The 21,014-nt window shown below is 47.6% G+C and overlaps 1 long non-coding RNA gene across 4 annotated transcripts; it reads left to right on the forward strand.

The window, feature by feature from the left end:
• The first annotated feature begins 439 nt into the window (after positions 1–439).
• LOC121083787 lies at positions 440–9,922 on the forward strand. Of its 4 annotated transcripts, none has more exons than XR_005826483.1 (5): positions 440–2,561; positions 3,580–3,709; positions 5,088–5,966; positions 6,621–6,785; positions 9,069–9,922. It is a non-coding gene; the product is annotated as an uncharacterized LOC121083787 (long non-coding RNA). The 4 variants fall into 4 exon arrangements; XR_005826484.1 differs by lacking the exon at positions 6,621–6,785 and having other exon boundaries at positions 5,088–5,268; positions 5,803–5,966; XR_005826481.1 differs by lacking the exon at positions 6,621–6,785.
• Positions 9,923–21,014: the final 11,092 nt, after the last annotated feature.

The following is a 21,014-nucleotide window of genomic DNA, read 5'->3' on the forward strand; positions in this document are numbered from 1 at the left end:
GCAGGGCGGAGTCAGCGGCGGGCCGGGGGGCTGTGACACCGAGCGGCAGCTGCTCTCGGCCAGCAGCTTCGCCTCGGGACCGAGCCCCCCCCCAGGCAGCCGCTGTGGGCACAGCCCGCACCCCGTGGGCGGCCCCCGCAGAGCCCCGGGGCCAGCAGGCTGAGGGGAGCCCGCGGCGGCACCGAGACCCTGCCCGTCCCGGCGCGGAACGGCAGCCCAGCCCCTCCTCGGCCGGCTCCGGGCCGCGCTGCCCGGCGGGGCGGGGCCAGCGGCGGCCCCGGCCCGGCCCCGGAAGGTGGGTTCATTTCCGGCCACGCGGCGCCCTGGGGAGCGGCGGTGCGGGGATTCCCCGGCAGCCTGGAAGACTTTCGGGTCAAGGCGTGCGGCGGCGCGCTGGGTGAGCGGGCGGGCCCGGGCCTCGCCGGGGGGCAGCGGCCGGCCGGGGGGCCCGTGGCGGGCCGGCGCTCGCGGCCTGGCGGTGGGCGGGACCAGGACCAGGACCGGCGGGGCTGCCGGCGGTTCTCGTCTCCCCGGCAGTGACGGTGGTCCGCGGGCTCCTCAGGGTGCTGCCTTTTTTTTTTCTCGGAGCTGCGCCGCTACCTCAGCGAGGAGGCCAGGAGCGGCGGTGGGGCGCCCCCCCCCCCCCATCCCCCCCCCCCATCCCCATCTGCGGGGGTTTTGTCTTTCCCCCAGCCGCTGGCCGTGGCCGTGGCAGCGGGCTGGGGCTGCCGGTCCCCGCGGGCCGTAGAGGCTGCCTTGGGGCCTGCGGTAACGCTGTCGCAGGGGGGTGGCTCAGGAGCCTCTTCCCGCCCCTGCAGGCGAGGGAAAGGAAAGATAGCCGGCAGCGGAATCCCCCCCACTCCCCCCCGCCCTGACTGCTGTCTTTCTCTAAAAAGTATTGCAAATGCCAAGCGCTTAGGTAGCGGGGAGGGGAGGGAGGCAGCAGCTCAGGTGTCTCGCTGCTCCTGTGTCGTGACAGTCAGCTCCTGGGCCAGAGCAGCCGAGGGGAAGAGGCCTTTGGATTTGCTTCTGAGCGGAACGGGGCTCTTTGATTATTCTTTGTACCAGCGTTCATCTGGAATTGTACGCTGACGCATCAGGGGGAGCTAAACTGAAGGCCAGTCTAGGTGTTATTTTTCCACGTATGCCTTGTGCTTGTGGGTCGGACTGCTGACTGTGGAGGGGTAACTTTTGTACTTGCTGAGGGCTCACGGGGCTCCGTGTGCCTGCTGCTTCCGAGTGCTGCGCTGCTGCTTGGGCAACAGCCGGGGAGGAATTGGTGGTCCCTCGTGGTTATGCAGCCAGGCCTGCCGGGCGCTTAAACCAGCGCGTCCAGTCGGGTGGTATCATTTTTCTAGATTGTAAATGAGCCTGAGATTTAAACCCACTTACGTTTCTGTATGGCAGTGTACTTTGTCAGAGAGCTCAGTCGCACTGACAGAGCTGGCACAGAGTTCCCTTGGGACTCCAGACTTGACTGTCTTGTTGAAAGGCTCCAGAGCCTGCTTTGGAAGTCACTTGGCAAGGCACAGCTTTGCCGTGATTTTGGTACCTGAATTCTGACTGTAATGCCAGTGCCACGCGTTAGCCTTTCTCCGGAAGTTTTCAAAGCAGAATGAACATTAATAATCTGATTACCTTTTAACTAAATTCAAAACAAAGTTGCAGGATGAAGTAACTGCAAGTCCTGCAAGTCTGACTGGGTACTGCTGCTGCGCATGTTACCTGCCTGTCTACCGATCGTTCCTGCCTCTTGTTCTGTTGTAGTAATTCCTTCAGGTAATGCGTTGGGCTCTAAATGTAGTTAATCTTGACTTCCTTCTGATCCCCCAAGATATTACTGGTCTTTGCCTTCCTCGCGTTTAAAAGGGCGTGGGAAGGCCAGAGAGACTTGGGAGCCTCAGCTGTTTCGTGCGGAGAAGCTGTCAGCCTTCTATGAGAGCATGTAGCCAGCAAGCACGTAGCGGTGCTTCGATACCAAGCTGAGACCGCAGACTTCAATCTTCTTTGTGAAAAGAGATCACAAGGAAATGTGCTGATGTTGAAGGGGGAAGGGTGGCGGGGGAAGAGGTAGGAGGCAGCTTTCAACCAATTTTAGGCTTAACTCCTGTGTTCCTGAGAATGGTTCTGGGCTTTGAGGGGTTTAGTTTTGGCTTTTTGCCTTAAGTGCGTCTACCTTCAGGGTAACGCTTTCTTGGAAGTTGTAAATGGTTCTTCTTGGACACCAAACCCAACCCTGTACCTGGGAGGGCCATTTAGCATGCTGCAGCATGCTTTTTATTCCCTGTAGGTCACTTGGCCCCAGCCATGCACACTCTCCCAGTTTGGCACATTCTTACCCTGCTGGCTGAAAGATTCTGTCTTTTCACTTCCTCAGCTTGCCACAGGCCGTAACAAATGTGTGTTCATAAACCGCTTTCCTTGCTCATCACTGCTTTCAGATTTGAGTGTCAGTGCCATGGACGTAGCAGGAGAGTAGCAGCTGGACGTAGAGCACAATCCATTTAAACAACGCTTGGATAAAGCTGCCAGTCATGTGACTCCAGAAGCTGAGAGACACAGTAAGATGTTATTCTGCTTTTCTTGGATGGATGCTCTCATAGTCTTTCCATCACTGTATGCCTGCTGTGAGATTCATGGGAAAAAGGGACGGCTGAATTCAGAGCATTTTCAAGAGCCAGCACCTGTTTCCCATATCTGCTTTGTTCTGTAATTTCAGCCAGATAGTAGTGTAATACCTGGAGGGTGTGCCTTAGCTGGTCTGACTTTCAGTATCAGCCCTTCAATCCTCTGGAGTTTCACCACAGTTCAAATTGGCTCCCGATCTTGATGTTTCAAGTGACCATCACGCCACTTCTGCAATGAGCACGGTTTGGCCGAACCCAGAGATCTAGCCACACAGCGTTTTCTAAACAGAAAGTTTAAATGCAATAAAAGTAAAAGGAACACAGACCTAGGTACAGCAGAGCCTCTGTGTGTTAACTTGCGTGCGGCCATTACCGATGATGCTTCGCCAGCTAGTTGGGAATTATGCGAGGCTTTGCTCACTGGTGTTTTTAACCATGCTCTGTCGAGGAAATGTGATGAGTTTTCATGTAAAATCTAATAGGCTTTTATATGCAGGCTTCTCTGGTGGGTTTCAGACTCAGAAGCTGGTATTTGTGGCTGGATCGTTCCAGAAACGGGATGTCGTCCCTGCATGTATAAAGAAAATGCCCATCGATTATCTCTTGGCCAGTGACAGAAGTGCAGGTGGAGGTCAGGCCAGACTGGCATGGCTGTCTTTTGTGAGCTCACCAGTTGAGCTGACGCCAAGGTGAGCCCAGTCTTTAAATTCCCTTGCGTGCCTCAAGGTCCGCATCATCCGATTTGTGCTCGTTAGAAGTACAGGATGAAGCTGGACCCTGTCCACCAAGTGTCAGATGATGCTCTCTTTGCTGCACATCTGTAACAAGAGGCTCTAGGGTAACACAAACATACTGGTCAGTAAAGGCAGGAAAATAACGCTTTCCTTTCAAACACCGAAACTGGTAAAAGGATGTGATTTGTCTATCGCTGCCTGTGTTCTCTTCGACCCAGGGAGGCTGTATGGAGCTGATGACTTCTTGCCTGTGTTGACATGTGCTGGCCCAGGGTGATACGCTGGAGCTGGATACTGAAACTGAATACATGATGGAATTGCTGGATCCATCTTTGCTGCATGGAGAAGGTAATCAATTTATTTTTATTAGAACTGAGTGGAGGGCTGGGGTAGGGGAATTCTTCCTCACCTCGTTTGAGTAGAAACCCTTTTGACGGAGTCCTGTAGTCGGCGATGTCAGTAGTGTAATGAGAATCTCGTGATTATTTCCACCTTAAAATAAGAGAAGGCTGGTTAGCTTGCAGAGTTACAGGCCCGAGTGACCTGGGAATCTACTGACGTATATACTGCCGTAGGAGGGAGTATGTTGTTTTCAGCCAAGAAGGAGGAGGCGTTGTGACTTAGCAAGCAAACATAGGCTGTGCAGGTGCCAGCTGTGGTTATCCTTCTGTGCCTGAAAAGGTCCTGAGAGTATGTGTGGGTCTGCAGCGTTCAGTTGAGTTGTGAGACCTGGAGTGGGACCCAGGTTAGATGATTTGTAAAAACTTCTGGGGGAATTCTCTGCCCCTCTGGGGAAAGCGCTTCTGAGAATGTTGCCCCCCTTAATGGTCCTGGCTTGATGACCCAATACTTGCTTCTCACAGAGTATTTTTATGACGCCTAGGAATATGTTTCTTAAGGCACCCTTGAATGATGGCTGAAGTCTGCTAGAGGCAAGGAAATCTCCCTCCTTTCTGTCTTCATGGTGGTGTTTTTAACAAAGAGGTGTTCTGCCAGCCCTTGGTAGGCCCCAGAATCTATCAGTTTGAGGAAGTTCTAAAGGTTCTTGTGACCAAGCTCAGCTGTGAGTTTTAAGTATGTGTGTGTATGTCCCATTTCTGCTGTCTCTTGGGTTGCTGAAATTGCTGTATCCTCTTAAGTGCCGATATGCATGACAGAACTGTGCTAGGTTTCCTCCAGTTCAGTACTAGTCTGTTCCCTGCTTTGTGTATGGTGTGCATTGTTCAGGAATCCTAGCACAGAAAATTCTTGAGATATGAAGATCTCCAGGTGGTTAACATGCTTGAAAGGCAGAAATATTTACTGGACTATTAAGTCATGTTGTTTTTAATGTAGCAAAAGTCGTTAGTCTATCGGCTGGCCCTGTCTGTGGCACTAGCTAAACTGTACGGTGCAGGAAAAATTTAGTGCTTTGGGGTTGTGCGGTTCAAATACAATGCATTGTCCAATTTGTCTCGTGGGTCTTGCATGTCTTCCACGTATTAAACTTGTTGCAGAGCTGAAAGCAAAGAGGATGCTGTCGGTAATACAGAAGACACTACTGTAGGCATAGACTGCATCTCTGAATGACTCCACAAATAGACCGTGCTGCCTCTTAATTGAACGCTCCCATTCAAATAGCTTACTTAAAGAGCAAGAGATATAAATGATAGCATGTCTTTTGTTTCTCCTGGTTGCTGAGGACTGTTGCCTCCTGTTGAGACTCCTTTTCCTTTGTGACCTGCAGCTCCTTTTGTACATCGACAACTCTGTTGTGGCTGTACTTTGTTCTCCACTCATGTAATAAAGGTGAAGTCCAGAGAGCTGTACACGCTGCCTCCTGAACTAGTTGGACATAGTGTTGGACAGAGGTGACAAACACAGCCTGCCTTTTAAAAACAAAAGCAAAATATTTGGGATGCTTCCAGGTACGAATCACACGCTTGGTCATTGCTTTGTTGTCACTAAGGGAGTCGCTTTTAAGTTCCTGAACAGTGGTAGATTGTCTTTTATGTCGTTTAAACAGCTATGTTTATTTGATCCCCACTTGAAGCTCAGGAAGAAAACAAATCACTGGGAATTATTTAGAATAAAACTCATGTTCCAACTTCGTAAAAACACTCAGGAGTAAAGGAGTGACACTGGTCATTTAAGTAACCAGCCATCCCTTGCCCTAGCGGACCCAGAGTTAGATACTATTGCACCACTTTGATAATATGAAGCCCATGCGACCACTGCATGTCTCTTAGCAGCTGAGAACACACTGTGCAGTATTTTGCAGGCCAGTAAGCTGTTTTTCTTTACATATAAATATTTTGGCCATAGAATGCAGGGACTTTTGTATATGCATGTGTATATTTATTTAAAAAAAATAATCATTTGTACTTTTGACTGTGAACAGTTGGAACTGGTGTGGTATTTGTGACCACTCTGAGAAGTTCTTTCCCTGCTGTCCTTCACAGAAGGCTATTTCTTTACAAGTGCTTATGGAGCACATTTGCTGATCAAGAACTTCCAGGAAGAACAGGCTGCCCAACTGTGAAGTTCAGAAGCTAGAGATACTCTCCAGCAATGCCACAAGAGGAGGACATCTAACAGAACAATACCTTCAGTTGATGATTTTCAGGTAGAGCTTAGGGCTGAAGAAAAAATACTGACCTGGGGGTGATTGTTTTGTTGGAAATCTCCATTTGAGAAGTATGATTCATAATGGGGCCCCAGGTGGTGTGAAGCAGTGCTGGGAACATGGCTGGCAAATTTGCCTCTGTTTCGAAGTCTTTGCACTTCATAACAGAGTGTGGTTATGATGGTATAAAGGAAACACTAAATAATGGAGCTTTTCCACTGTCCTTTGTATTTAAGTCGTGCAGAGTGAGGACAGACTGAATCAGATTTTAGATTCAGGTTCTTTGTATGCTTTGCTGTTAAAAAGAACAAATCCAATTTTCCAGTGGTATAAATCAGCACAACTCCCCAGTAGTGACTGGTGGCTTACCGTTGGGTAATAGAGAGGAGACTTGGGAGAAAAGCTTGCCTACAATTTCAGAGTTTAAGCAAGGAGTAAGAGTTCTATGCTGTGGATGTCTTCATATTAGTTTGTGGGGTTTGTGTTGTTTTTTTCTCCCTTCTCCATTTCTTACTGCTCTTTCAGAGTAGGGCAGTAACTTCAACTGAAGAATAACAAAACGGTCAGGGTTATTTCATCTTTTAAAACCAGGTCTGCATGCCTTTCATATAGGAAAAGATCGTTACATAGATAAACTTGCTGTTGTCTGTTTAGATGCATCAGTTCGTGGACTGAAGCAAGGAGGATGTTGGAATTGAAGAAGGGCTTTGCTTCTTTGTGTCCAGTTGTTCACAGTTCATGCCACAGTGTAACATTGCTGGAGAGGCTAATGACAACCATCAATTAGATACGATGTAGCTGAGAGGTTGAGAAATGCAGGTATGTGATCATCAGGAGGTAATTAAGCCTTTCAGTTGAGGCTCCTTCTACTTTATCAGTGTCTATGCAAACAACCACAGCATATCACTGAACAGGAAGGAGGTGGGAAAAGCAGCAGTCTCCCACAATTTGCCACTCGTAGGAAGAGGAGAGCTGATGAACAGAAATTCCAAACTATGGCCAGTGCACAAAGCTAGTCCATCTTACTGGGATCCATTTTATATTCTGCTTACCTGCAGTTAGGTGTCACATTCAAGTATCTTGTTCTTTCTAGCAAAACATTACACTTAATAGGAAAATTCATCACCTTTGTATTTCTGCTGGATGACTAAATGCCAGATTTTTTTCAGCAGGATCTTGTATTGTTTCACGTTCTCTTCCTCGGCAGTTGAACTTCAGCCAAGCTACCTGTACAGCTGGATGCTGGAAGATGCGGGGGAGCACGGGAAGAGCTGGCACCATGTGTGTCCAGGGCTGCTCCTTTTGTTGTCTCTTTCAAAGACAGCCTCTCGCTCCACTTCCAGGCTTTGCTGGGCACAAATTCAAGCATTTTGCTGCCTGCCCAGAATGCCAGTTTTCCATCTCCTTTCTCCACATCTGCAGTCCTGAAAGGAAGCACCTTCCCTACAATGAGCGTGTAACACAGCCTCAGCTCAACTCATCTTTCCCATGTTGAACTAGGATGTGATTGCTGCATGTCTGCGGTGCTGTCTCACAGCCTTACCACCAGCTTTTGGGTCCTGGAAGGGCCTTCATCCTCCCTCCCTTAAAAGGATGGAAAAGCAAAAAATCCCATATTTTGATGATGATGATATACAACTTTCTGATACTACATAAAGAATTTTGAAACTTAGTATATGAGTTACAGGCATTTGCACAAACCTCAGACTCTCCGTGAAGCAATCCTGTCCATCTAGAAGCATTGAAAAACAGGTCTTCTGTGTGTTAACTACATTAGAAATTAGAACTGTAGTGTGCTTTGTCTTATTTAGAGCTGATGTTATTTTTATTTATTTCTTCACACGGGGTAACAAAAATGGATTAGTTCTGCTCAGTCCTAATGGTTTAGAAGGTGTTGCAAAGTTCCAGTGTTTCAGTCTGCAAGCTATCAAAAGTTTATTAAAAACCAGGAGTGCTCTTTGGAACTTAAGTCATATGAGCATTCTTCTCAGTCTTGGCTTTTAACAGCTTGTTTTCATGAAACGTAAATTTTTGCCATTGTGATTTAGCATGCTTAACTTATTCAGCATACAAACATAAGTACCAGCTCAGTAAATAAACAGGTCTTTCTTACTGTCATTTTTTCCATCTCCTTTCATTTTACCGCTTTTAGTTTCTAATTGCAGTTAATTTCTTTTTAAAAAAGCATGTGACAGCAAGCTGTTTTGTTCATGTGTCCAAAAGTGTTTTGTGGTTGGGTGGGTTTTTCCAGTTGCTTTTTATTTTAAAGACTTTTCGAAAGGTAGAACTGCATTTCCTTGTAGGGAATGTTTAGAATTCATCTATGTTATATCACTTGTGCACATGTGTGAATTTCAGCAGAGAAAAAGATCCAGCTTTTGCCTCAGGGTCATGGATTTGCTGTAATGTTGCAGAGTAAATTTTTTCTGCCTCCCTCTAAGCCTTTAAAAACAAAAAAAAAAACACAAAAAAAAACCCCTGTTACATGAAACTTTGTTACTTCAGGCTCAGACAGCACATTGCCATTGGTTAACATGATGAAAATGTCCTGTGTGAAAATGGATTGCCTCTTGCATGCTGCAGCATAAGAGTGTGAACGGTTTATTGTGCAGCAACCTGTGGATCAACACCCTTGTATGTTGCTGCCAGAGGGTTGGGTTTTTTCTTTCCTTCTGACGAACATATTGTGTGAAGCATCTCTTCTATAGTATTGACCCAGCAGTTGCAGCATCATCTCTTGGGCATGCTGCCTCTGATGTTTATTTTGCTTCACAGCATTTAGTTTCCTAGTAAGGCCAAACATCAAGTCCCATTAAAACCACTGGTGTTTTCAATGTGGCTTTAAGACTGTATCTCTTGGTTCGTAATTGCAGGGTTAGTTTGTAAGCCAAGGAAAGGAGGATGTCAGCCTAGGAATTTGTTACGCCTGCCACAGTCTTTCCACCAACATCAATTCACAAGGTGGCTGTAACGTACAGGAATCACTGGTGTGTGTTTCACAACCAGAACATAGAGAGGCTTGCTCTTTGTTGCTGAACTTTCAGTTTTAAGAGGATGAGGTTTGAGAGTTTTGTTTCTGATGTCTGTCTTCTCATTCTACAGAACTACCTTCGTGTTGCATTCCAGGAAGTTAACGGTGCATGTACAGGAAAGACCTTACTAGTAAGACCCTATATCACTACCGCAGATGTATGTCAGCTGTGCACTGAAAAGTTTAAAGTGGACAATCCAGAAGAATACAGCCTGTTTCTTTTTGTCGATGACACCTGGCAGCAACTGACAGAAGATGCCTACCCTCAGAAGATTAAGGCAGAGTTGCACTGCTGCCCGCAACCCCAGGTCTTTCACATTGTCTACAAGCGCATTAACAGTGATCTGTATGGTGCTGTTTTTCAAAACAATGATGAGTGAGCTTCTTAAAACCAGCAACTCCATTAATTTCTGTTCCTTGTTAACTGTTGAAACCATCTTTGTTGGCTGTCTTCCTTAGGAGCTAAAACAAGTCTTAAACCATAAATACCTAGTTAAACATGCGCATTGCATGCAAAACCCCGTGTAAACTGTGCGTATGGCCAGTTATACAGTGTTCCACCGGTGTGTTTGAGTCAACAGCCCATGAGGCTGAATTTCTTGTACCACAGACTCTTTTGAAGATACTATACTGTGGCCCTTTGCAGGTCTCTTGCTGTAGTGTGCAAAAATGTATTTTCTTACACTCATCCTACAGCCAAATGTCATTTTGTTTCAAGTATATGTACGCTAAGACAAGTATTTTAGTAAACTGGCTGGTATGAGCTCAGTTTCACCAGCATGAGTTTGACAGGACTGTCTGATGCTGGGCATCAGTTAACTCATCATTACTTGGATGATTGCATCCTTTCCTAATTTTTTGACTTACAGAAAATCACCATGTTTTTATATATAAACATTAAAATATATATATGTATTTGTTCCTTCCAGTTGTTGGGGTTTTTTTTCCCTTTTTGGGGGGTTTTTGGGAAGGTGGGCACAGAATGAGAGTCTTTGCAGGGACCCGGGAAATAATAGTGTTTAACAGTAAAGCTTAAAGTGTTTGCTGTATGGAAGGTTTCTCTGTACTCACTGTGTCAGTTGCTTATTTAGCAGTGCCTGATGTTTATAAGAGTACCCTGTGGAAGTCTGAATGTTCATTAATGAGCTAACAGTAGCTTGGCTCTGTGCAGAAAGGAGAGGAACCATAAAACCTGGCTGTGGGTTAGCAAGGGTCTGGTGGCCGGTTTGTGCTCCCTGGTCCAGGCGTGGCTATGAAATGCCCTCCTGTGCATGGAGAAGGCGCTGCAGCAGCTGCGGGCTAGTGCGCTGTAAAGAGCGCTAGAGCATGAGTGTTATTGCTGCTGTTATTGTGGCTAGTGAGCAATGGTCAGAAGGCAGAACCCCATGGGACTGAGGGTAAAGACACAAAAAATAAGAGTGTCTGTATCCTAAAAAGCTAGGTGCTACTGCTGTGCTGAGTGACAGTTTGATGTCATTGGTTTGGAGATCAAACTTTATTCCACTTGGGTTATTAAACTTTTGGTTGTTACTAAGTCCAGGGTGAGTTGTCCTAGTAGTGAAACCTTTGATCGTGTAATATAAATGGAGGACTTTTTTGCCTTCAGACTCTGTCGGTCTCACTAATGGAATGAATCTCCCAGGTCATCTGCCACAGCTCCTGGAGAAGCGCTGTCATCTGCATTTTTGCACTGTTATTGCTGGCCCCCATCGCACTCTCCCCAAAGAACTTACAATCCAAGCTTTTAAATATATCTAATTTAAAAATCTTTGCTTTGGGGATACTCACCCTGAACTGGGTCAAAGTGACCCTTTTCAGATCAGAGCCCTGGGAGCCAGGAATTCTGTGCAGTTCTGAAAAATCAGAATCCGGTCACATAGATATAGATACCTGCAACCAGTGAAAAACGAGGAAATCCTGATCCTCAAAAGAATTCACCTAAGGTCGCAGGGCATATTACTACCAGTTTCCAACTCGGCCTCCATGGCCTAGAACTGCATCGTGAATTGCACTTGGCTCACAGTGTCTGCACTCCCGGACCGTGGTTTGCTGGGCTTCACCTAGCAGTGTCATGTCTGTGCATCTTCCCCAGAACTGAATGCTGCTCACCGTCTGGAAAAGGCACAATTAGAAGAGAATTTTTGAAAAACTGCGGCTGTCACTCCAGGTTAGCAGGTTCATTATTTCCCACCCCTGTAACGATGTGGTGGAGCAGCTGCCGGGGCAGCCCCAGCCCCCTCACCAGCTGCCAGCACACCAGGCTATTGCTACTTACCAGCTATAGTACCCCTTGTCCTCTGCCTGTCCAAACTGGGATCCAGCAGCAAAGGTGTCCCCTCGGTCTTTTGCCTTCCCCTTGGCTGGTTCAGCAAGATACTGTCTGAAAGAGAAGAGAGGGCAAACCTAAAGGGATGAAAAGGCAGCTGGATAAAGCAAGGAAATGTCCTTTTGACCCTGCTGGTTGCTGGCCCAGCCCAAGGAGCACAGTTGAGCTCTTCCCTGCGTGGTGGGGAGGGCTCTGGCACCTGCGGTGGCTGTGAGCGTCACCTTGTCTGCATGGTACCTTCCGGCAGGGACCCCAAGGCTCAGGAATGGTGACCTCTCCCTGCCTGGCCCTGTGCCTGTGCTTTAAACTCTTCCCTGCTGCCCAAGTGTGGGGGAGCTGGTCCCACGTTGTAGAGACATCTCCGCTCCCGCTGGAGAGCAATGCAGTCACTGATGAGGGATGTCCCAGGGCTGGCCCTGCTGTGCAGTCAGGCTGTGGCCAGCCAGGGTCAGCCCGCCACATCGTGTGTCCCCCATTCCGCTATTTAACACCAAGCTCATCTTGGCTTTTTCAGTCCTGCTGATAACTCCATGCTGTTTGAACTCTCTAGATGAAGAAATCCCAAGAAGTGGAGAGCAGAAGCATGCCCCTGGCGTTCACGCAAAGTTTGAAAATCTTGTGTGAACAAGTAAAGGTGCTGCAGCAAATAATGCAAGCTTTGTTTGATTTCATAGGCAGACATTAATTACAGTTTTCAAAAGCCCTGACTAGCACATACTGTTGCACGCAGCAACTGTCACTGCCTTCCTCATGCTGCTGTGACAGCTCAGGGCATGTCAGCAGTTTTGCAGTAAGCACTGATGTAATGTTACAGCCAAGAAATGACATAGATGAAAGATAAGAATATCAGTTCCACAGCAACTGTGTGTTTACAGGTGTTGTATAGAGAGAGTTAACAGGAATGCCTTTGATCGTAACAGAAATAGGACTGCTTAAAATAATGTTGTTTCTGTGTGTAACTCTGAGATGAACCGACAGTCATTTGAAGTCCACACCGCTAACTCATTGTTGCTTGTCACCGTGTTAGAAGCCTAGAAAGGTGAAGGAGGCAGGGATGGGATATCTGCCACCTCATTCAGACTCTAGGGACCACGCAAATAATCTCTTTCATGCCTCTGTTACAAACGCCAGCTTCTTAAGGAAGAGCATGGTTGTATCTCATCCAGCCGAAGGTGCTGGGGTGATTCAGCATCAAAGACATTTCACGAACTAGTGCCAGCCAGCGTGTCGTGGTTTAACCCCAGCCAGCAACTAAGCCCCACACAACCGTTTGCTCAGTACCCCCCAGTGGGATGGGAGAGAGAGCCGGAAGAGTAAAAGTGAGAAAACTGGTGGGCTGAGATAAAGACAGTTTAATAGGTAAAGTAGAAGCTGCACACGCAAGCAAAGCAAAACAAGGAATCCATTCGCTACTTCCCATCGGCAGGCAGGCGCTCGGCCATCCCCACGAAAGCAGGGCTCCGTCATGCATAATGGTTACTAATGGTTACTCGGGAGGACAAATGCCATAATGCCAAACGTCTCCCCCTGCTTCTTCCCCCAGCTTATATACTCAGCATGACGTTCAATGGTATGGAATATTCCTTCGGCCAGTTCAGGTCACCTGTCCTGGCTGTGTGCCCTCCCAATTTCTTGTGCCCCTCCAGCCTTCTTACTGACAGGGCCTGAGAAACTGACAGGTCCTTGACTTGGTATAAACATTACCTAGGAACACCTGAAACCATCAGCGTGTTATCAACACGGTTCTCACACCACATCCAGAACACAAGCCTGCACCAGCCACTAAGAAAATTAACTCTGTCCCAGCTGAAACCAGGACACAGTGCCGGCCCGCTGCAGGCATTACAGGGATTTGAGATTCCCTGAGGCACTGGATTATCAAAACACTGGGTGTTCCAGTGGCCTTCTGTAACAACACACCACCTTGCAGGGATTTCTAAGCCTTGTTCAGCTCCCCTGGTGGTTTCACAGCGCAGATTGACTTGTATGAGTGTAAGAGATAGCATGGCTGGTGTGTTCATTGGTGTGTCTCCCCTCCAGGACCAGACAGACACCCTCACCCTTCAGAACCAACCTCCTAAGGCCAAAGCAGAGCGATCTGAAGAGGCTCTGAAGGAAAAAAAAAAGGAACAACTGCAGGTAAATGGCAACTGTAACTCTACAGTCACCAAGATCCATCACTAAGTGTGACTCACATCACACGATTCAGTGGATAGCAATAGGATCCTGCCCCAGATCTTGAACTTTGAGGGGGAGTCAGAAATCTTAGTCTAGGGCCATCATGTTCTGATTTTACTTCTTTTTATTTTACTTCTTTTTCTTTATTCTTTCTTCCAGCATTTATAGCTCTGTTTCCAAAACATTTTGTTAACCCCCATCTAGTATGACCTTACTGCTGTCTATTCTTCTTTCCTTTCTTCCTCCCTTTTTTTTTTTTTTCCACATTTTGAGTTCTTTTTTTTATTTTTTTTTATTTTATTTTTTTTTGTGTGCCTGCTGAACCAAGTTCTTTGGTATCCCTGCATTCTTTCCTTTTTTTCTGAACTTGCAGGGAACAGCCCTGTCGTATGAAGAATATATTCAATTGCTGTCTGCTGGGGATGTGCTGGTTTTTTACAGTGTGTAAGTAAACACACGCTGCAGTTATCTATCTGAAATGAAACAGCCCTGAAATGACCCCCCAAAAAATTTTCTTTTAACTCAGGGCATTTCATCTGGTTCACAGCACAACCCCATGGGCAGCTGTATCAACATGTCCGAGGGGACAGAATGAAAACAGTGGGGAGAGCAAGGGGCTCAGTGAGTTTTTAGGTGAGAGAACTCCTTAGGAAAGGAGTGCAAATCTCTGAAACAGGCCTGGCCATGGGAAACAAGTAGCAACAGTCCCTTTCACCCTCTGCCACAGCATTTAATTTACGTGAAAGGACAAATTCTGCTGTGCCACGGTGATGTTAATGGCAAGTACCACCAGGCAGTTCACTGGAGTGAGTTACACTGGCAGAATCCAAAGAGCTTAACTCAGCGACACTATTTCATCAGTCTAATTCAGAGAGCATCCTTGGCCCGTGAGTTGAACCCGAATACCCCCTACGTCTGAAGCTCTTGAGCAGAGGAGGAACTTCTTCCCAGCAGATCTGATCTCTGTTAACAGGCGCTGTGGTGCAGGGGTGCAGGCAAGGCACAACACTCATTTTCACCTCCGGCCCCCTCGTCTGCTTTCCTTAGCTTTATGTTGGTACTTGCCCCAAGCCAAAATACCTGCGCAAGCATAAAGCACCTCATGCAGGTACGAGCAGGAATGAAGTTGCTGTTCAACCTGGCATCCCATCTTTCTAGCCATAAGGCTGTCCAGCCAGAAGGGTGGTCTGGGAGAGAATATCAGGGTTCAGATGGGTTGTGGAGGCCCACGTCCAGCTGGTGTTCACATCACTGGGACTCCTCAACCACTGGGTGCATTGAGGAAAATGTATTTATGGCTTACGGATACCCTAGTCGCTGGTATATTTCCTAGATTGTACGAGCTCCATACCTGCACACAGGAAATGATTTGAAGAACTTAAAACATGTTCTGGAAATGAAGAACCAGCAGATTAACTGGCAGGAAAAGATGATCATGGAGCTAGATACAAGTGTGAGTTGTCATTTTTCATCCAGAGGAGGCATCACAGAGGTAATAAAGTAAAAGTTTGGTTACAGCAGATGAACTTAAAAGAGGTGAGAAAACACAAGAGGCTGCAAAGAGGGTCCCCTGTGGAGAGTCGGCCAAGTCACAACAACCACACCAATACGGCTACATGCCGTGCTCACCTCATTAAACAAACAGGTCATATTTATAACTTAAACCGACCGCTCACCCGACTTTACACACAGGTGATTGGATAAGAGTCTCTGGCCACCCGGGTGTCCGTGTCGCTGATCGGTGAGCGTGCTGCAGGCGCCGGATCACAGTGTGCCGATGAGAGGGTGCTGATTCCGCGGTTCCCAGGGCTTGCTCTGCACCTGGCTTCTTGTTCGTGCATAGCTTGTTTTCCTTCTCCCACTGCTTGTTCCCAGGACAATTTAAAGTTGCTCTGCAGCTTCAACCAACAGGCCTGGGTTGTCCAACCTGGGCGATGGTAACATGTCCTCGGTCCTTTAAAAATCCCTCCACAGTAGCTCTCCTTTTGCCCATGGCTATGGGCACCTTCTTGTTGGCTGCTGGATGATGATGGGGTGTAGGTAAGGTGGGTCTTCTGATGCTCCCGATGAAGAATGGTTTAATTTCATTTGGAACTCCAGATACTCTTGTGTGTACTTCCTGCTGTCTGTTGGATGGTGAGAGGGTACAGCTACAGTGGCTGTTGCAGAGGTTCCCTTGTCCATGGTATCGTGTTCCTTCCAGCTGCTTGTGGGACCATGACCTGGTAGAGAGGTGGTGGTTGCTGCAAAGCTCCGTTGCCCAATCCTGCAGGCACCTTTGAGCTGCCTGTGGGAGCTGCATGGGGTGTAGATCAGGTAGGTGGTGCGGCGCCCTCTTTGCCCATGGCTGTGGGCACCTTCTGCCTGTAGGATGTCGGGGTGCAGATACGGCAGGCTCTGCGGTGCTCCCATTGTCCAAGTGTGCCGGCACCTTTGAGCTGCCCGTGGGAGCTGGGTGGCGTATGGGCAGGGTGGGTGCTGTAGCCGTCTGTTTGCCCACGGCTACGGGCACCTTCTTGTGGACCGTGGAATGCAGACCCACTACAGGTAGCGCGTGTGTTATTGGGATCCACTCTTCCACGGCTGCATGTTTCTTCCCTTTTGCTGTGGGACCCCAACATGGTAGAGATGTGGTGGTTGTTGCCGCAGAGGTCCCTTTGTTGCAAGTTGTGGGCACCTTTGAGCTGCCCGTGGGAGCTGGGTGGCATACAGGTCGGGTGGGTGCTGTAGCCATCTGTTTGCCCACGGCTACGGGCACCTTCTTGTGGACCGTGGAATGCAGACCCACTACAGGTAGCGCGTGTGTCATTGGGATCCACTCTTCCACGGCTGCGTGTTGCTTCCCTTTCGCTGTGGGACCCCGGCATGGTAGAGATGTGGTGGTTGTTGCTGCAGAGGTCCCTTTGTCGCCGGCTGTGGGCACCTTTGAGCTGCCCGTGGGAGCTGGGTGGTGAACGGGCAGGGTGGCTGCTGTAGGTCTCCTTTTGCCCATGGCTATGGGCACCTTCTTGTTGGCTGCTGGATGATGATGATGGGGTGCAGGTAAGGTGGGTCTTCTGATGCTCCCGTTATCCATGGCTGTGGGCACCTTTGATCTTCCTGTGGTACCTGGATGGGGTAGAGATAAGGTGAGTGGCACAACAGTTGCATTGCCCACCTCTGTGGGCATCTTGTGGCTGTCTCTGTGGTCACGACTGGCTATTGATACGGTTGGTGTTGTGGAGCCTCTCAGTGTTTTCTTGCCCATCTGCTCCTCTGCCATTTCTGATCTGGTGCAGGCCCTGTTTATAGCCGTCTGGGGCCCAACCGTATCACGATGCACCTCTGCAAGGGTTGACCAGCATAAGCAGTTGGCCCCCCTGTGACATCTCCCTGACATGACCAGTGCTGGGCCAGGGCCTTGTTTGTGTCCCAGCCCTCAGCTTCCTAGGGGAGAATTTTGTGGAGCCCCCTTTGCCCATGTTTTGGGGGGGCTCCCTGCAAGTCCGGGATGGCGTAGAGGGGCAGGGCTGTCTTATCTGTCCTTTGCAGTGTTGAGAGCTCTCTCCCTGTGGTGGGAGACCACGGGAATGTGCCATTGTGTGGTAGTGCTCTCATCCAAGGTGTGGCTGTCAAGGACAGGAGAAGCAAGGACCTCAGCAGCCACTCTCTATCACCATGAGCAGCCCCAGCTTCCCTGCCTGGAACAGGGCCAGCCTTGTGCCAAGGCTATCATATGAATCCCAGACAGCCAGGCAACACCTGCCCTGGACCAAGGCTGTCCCTTAGCCACCATGACACGGACCACTGCTGCTGTTCTGCCTGCTGTGGCATGGACGGGACGGGACGTCCCCGGGGCTGGTGGCCAGCCCTGGGCTACCCAGGGGAGAGGGTTGTGAAGCTACCTTTGCCTATGGTGTTGGGAGGCTCCCAGAAAAACCAGGATGGGGTAGAAGCCAGGACCGTCTTATGTGTCCTGTAGAACGCTGAGAACTCTCACGCCAAGTGATGAGCTGAGAAAGGACAGGAGCCGTGCTCTTGTTGCGTCCTTTTCCAAGAGTCTGGCTGTAATTCACAGGAGAAACAACAAAAGAGAAGTCATACTCCATTCCTGTGGGCAGCCCCAGCCCCCTTGCCCTCCCCTCGGTGCCTGCTCCTCGCAGCTGTCGCTCACCTGCCTTGTCTGGCAGTCTGAGCCAGCAGAGCCCTTTTTATGCCTGGGGCTGGGCAACCGTGTCACCGATCCCTTTGTGAGGTGGCCGACCACGAGCAGTCCCCACTGTGATGTGTCCATGACATCACCAAAGCTGGTGCCTGGAATTAGTGCTGCATCCATGTGATCCCACTTTTCCAGCGGTCAAATGAGAAGACACAACTAAATAAAGAATGAAAACGAAACAGAAAACAAGAGTCGGTAGCGCTGGGGAAGCAAATAAAGTAGCTGTAGGATGTGAAGAACAGCAGCTCAGCAGGGGTTAGAAGAGAGTTAAAAGCAGCAGGTCCTACGCTCTGCTCTCTGTTAAAGAGTTTGGGTGGTACTTGCTGAGATTTGTGGGTTTGAAGGCTATTCTGGAAGAAAGAAGTTTGGGGAGTTTCCTGGAAGGTGATCTTTCGCAACTTTGGCACTGCAGACGTGTCCCGCTGCCCAGCCGTCCACCCAGGAGTGGCTGGCAGTGTTGCGTGAAGTGCAAGACAGTCGTCTGCCTGTCCCTGAAATGAACCAACGTGTTTGCCTGGCGCTGCCCTGTGCTTGCCCTTCAGTTGGGCACTGGAAGAAAACACACGGACCTGTGCGGTTCGTTTTCAGTAGCTGCGTATTTTAAACAGATTGGTTCTTTAAGCTAAGCGTTGCATACTAGGCAATCCCTGATTGGGTAACAACAAACAAGGACACTTTAAGTAAGTTTCCACAATCAGCTTTTAAGCCTTCATTGTGCAACTTGTTACTTCTCCTTTGGCGCCATCTGTTCCTCATTTCAACATCTTATCTCGGTATGACTCCTCAGTCAACATTCTGTCGGTAGTTATCTGTTACCCTCCTTGTCCTCCCAGGGTTTGTGGCTTACAAGTTCCAGCACATCCCTGCTTATCAGTTGGACAGTACTTGGAGACTTGCTCCTCAGGCCTTGTCCCACATCTCCCCCTTCCTGTTGCACAAAAAACTTTCTTCATAGAGCGTGCTACCCACTTTTGTAGACACTGCAACAAACAGGGCAAAAAGAGTAACAAGAAGACAAAAACGGCCAAGGCATAAACAATCGTCTTCACTAAACACCTTAACCATCGTGACAACCCCCATCCTCCAAAAAGTTTATCCAACCAATCCCAGCTATCGTCTTGTGAAAGTTTACAGACTCCAGCTTTAAGCTGTTGAATACTGGCATGAACCGATTCTGAATGATCAGAGAGATTCATGTAGCACATGCCATCAGTATCCTCACAGCCATGCCCTTGGGCCAACAACAAAAGGCTAATAGTTGTTCTGTTTTGTATGCAATAGTGGTAAATTTGACTCACATTCCTAACTGCCTACCAAACAAGGTGATTTAACTCTTTAATGTTTTCCCTGCTGTTGCTCTGGATAAGAGAAGAACCACTGTTATATGTTCCTACCATAGCCTTCTATTACACTAGCATCTACATAAAAACAGCTATTGAATTCAAAGTGTAAACAATATCAACTTCTTTTGGATTAACATTATACAGAGGTAATCAATTATCTCAAATATCAAGGCTTTCAGTAAGATTCTTCATTCCTCACATACATTCACTTTTTTGCAACAATGTCTGCAAGTCAGTTTCAAGGAAGGGCACACCAAACAAGAACTGGTTCAGTAAGGAGACCACACATCAGTTGTTGGGTTGACTGGTGGCAGCAGCGCTCCCACGGTCCGGCACGCTAAGCTCAGGCCGCACACAGCGAGCAAGTATCCATCGCGGACCTTCATCTGTAGAAACACAAGCATCACCTCTCCCCCAAGTTAACAATTCATCGGTCTGGACTAATGCCTGGTATGAGGGTCTTCCATACGTACTAAGTTGCCTATGTGCTTTTGCTGTTTGTCACCAATTGACACAAAGTGTCGCACAATGTGAGGCATCGCATTGTTGACAGAGATTTTCAAAAAGTTCAAAACATAACATGATTTCTCTGAATGTACCTCTTGGGTCGTTCCCTTAATTTTCCTCCTTTTTTTTTTTTTTTTTTTTTTTTTTTTTTTTTTTTTTTTTACTACATGCAACCAGAGACACTTTACCGTAACATAGAAGCCCATATTTACATCTCTGAGCCTGGACACAAACCACAGCTGCATGTATCACCAGGCTCAGGGCAGAATTCATTCACGTAGTTACATGGTTATGTATCACTACAAGCATGCAGACACCTATTTATCACTAGATAACCATGTTCATCTTTCTTACTCTCCTTCACAACACCTAGCTGTTCTCTCATGTCTTGTTAGGTCAAATAATTCTCTGTCTTCCTCTTTTTTGCTTGTTAACTGCGACGAGGCAAAGGTTGTGTGTAGCTGGGTGACCATGACCTGATTTATGTTACAATCAACTAAACGCTGAATACAGGAAATAAGGCATGGGAGACATAAGGCAAACATCAGTAAGGTGGTTAAAATAATTATAATAAATCCTGTAATACTTTTGAGTCATGGCCCAAAGTTTCCCATCTGTGAGAAAGAGGCTAAAGGCATCCTGCCCCTGGCTCTGCTGCAGATTTTTGGGTTTAAGTTTTGTATGCTTTTGTGAATTAACTCAGAGTGGTCACTCAGATTCACGTAACACATCCTATCAAAGTCTTCACACTCGTGTCCCTGTGTTAATAATAAAAATTGATAGCAACTAGGTTCTGTAGCAACATATGACTGACATAATCAACATCTGTTAATAAGCCAAACAAGAAATAGTATCTGTAGTATTATTTTCTTTAGTAAGCTAGCAGCCTAATTTACTAAGCAAGTTAAGAGTGTGTACTATTCTTACAGAAGAGATTAGAGAAGCAAACAAAAAAAAATGTGTTATGTTATATTCCAGAACTCAGCCTGAGAGTTACAGTCTGCTGTGTGTTCTGCGTTACAATCATTTGACACATGTTGGGGTTGTGATTGTGAAAGTTGCCCATTTACAATTTTCATTGGCATTATCATAGCTAGTTGTTTTAAAAGCAACCCTTGAGCTTCCTCATGCTCGACTTGTTGTTGCAAAGTATTCTGAAGCCGATCAATAAAGTTAGTATTAAAGTTAGTGACTCTCTAGGACCCTGCAAGACTGAGGCAAGACTCCGGTATCCTGACTGCTGTAATAGCCATCTCATTCAGTTGTAAATAGTTGTCCCTGGGATACCCTGCCTGAGTCACGGAATTGGCACAATTATTTTCTCCAGCCAACTGCTCCTAGTTAACAACAATTCTCCGATTAAGGTTTCCAATCAAGGCTACTACACATAGCTCATAAAAATCAGATAACCATATCATATACTGTGTCAGAGTAGGTATAACTCTTAGGGTTAAGTCTTAACGCT

Source organism: Falco naumanni, chromosome 2 (assembly GCF_017639655.2).
Source record: "Falco naumanni isolate bFalNau1 chromosome 2, bFalNau1.pat, whole genome shotgun sequence".
Classification (NCBI taxonomy): Eukaryota; Metazoa; Chordata; class Aves; order Falconiformes; family Falconidae; genus Falco; species Falco naumanni.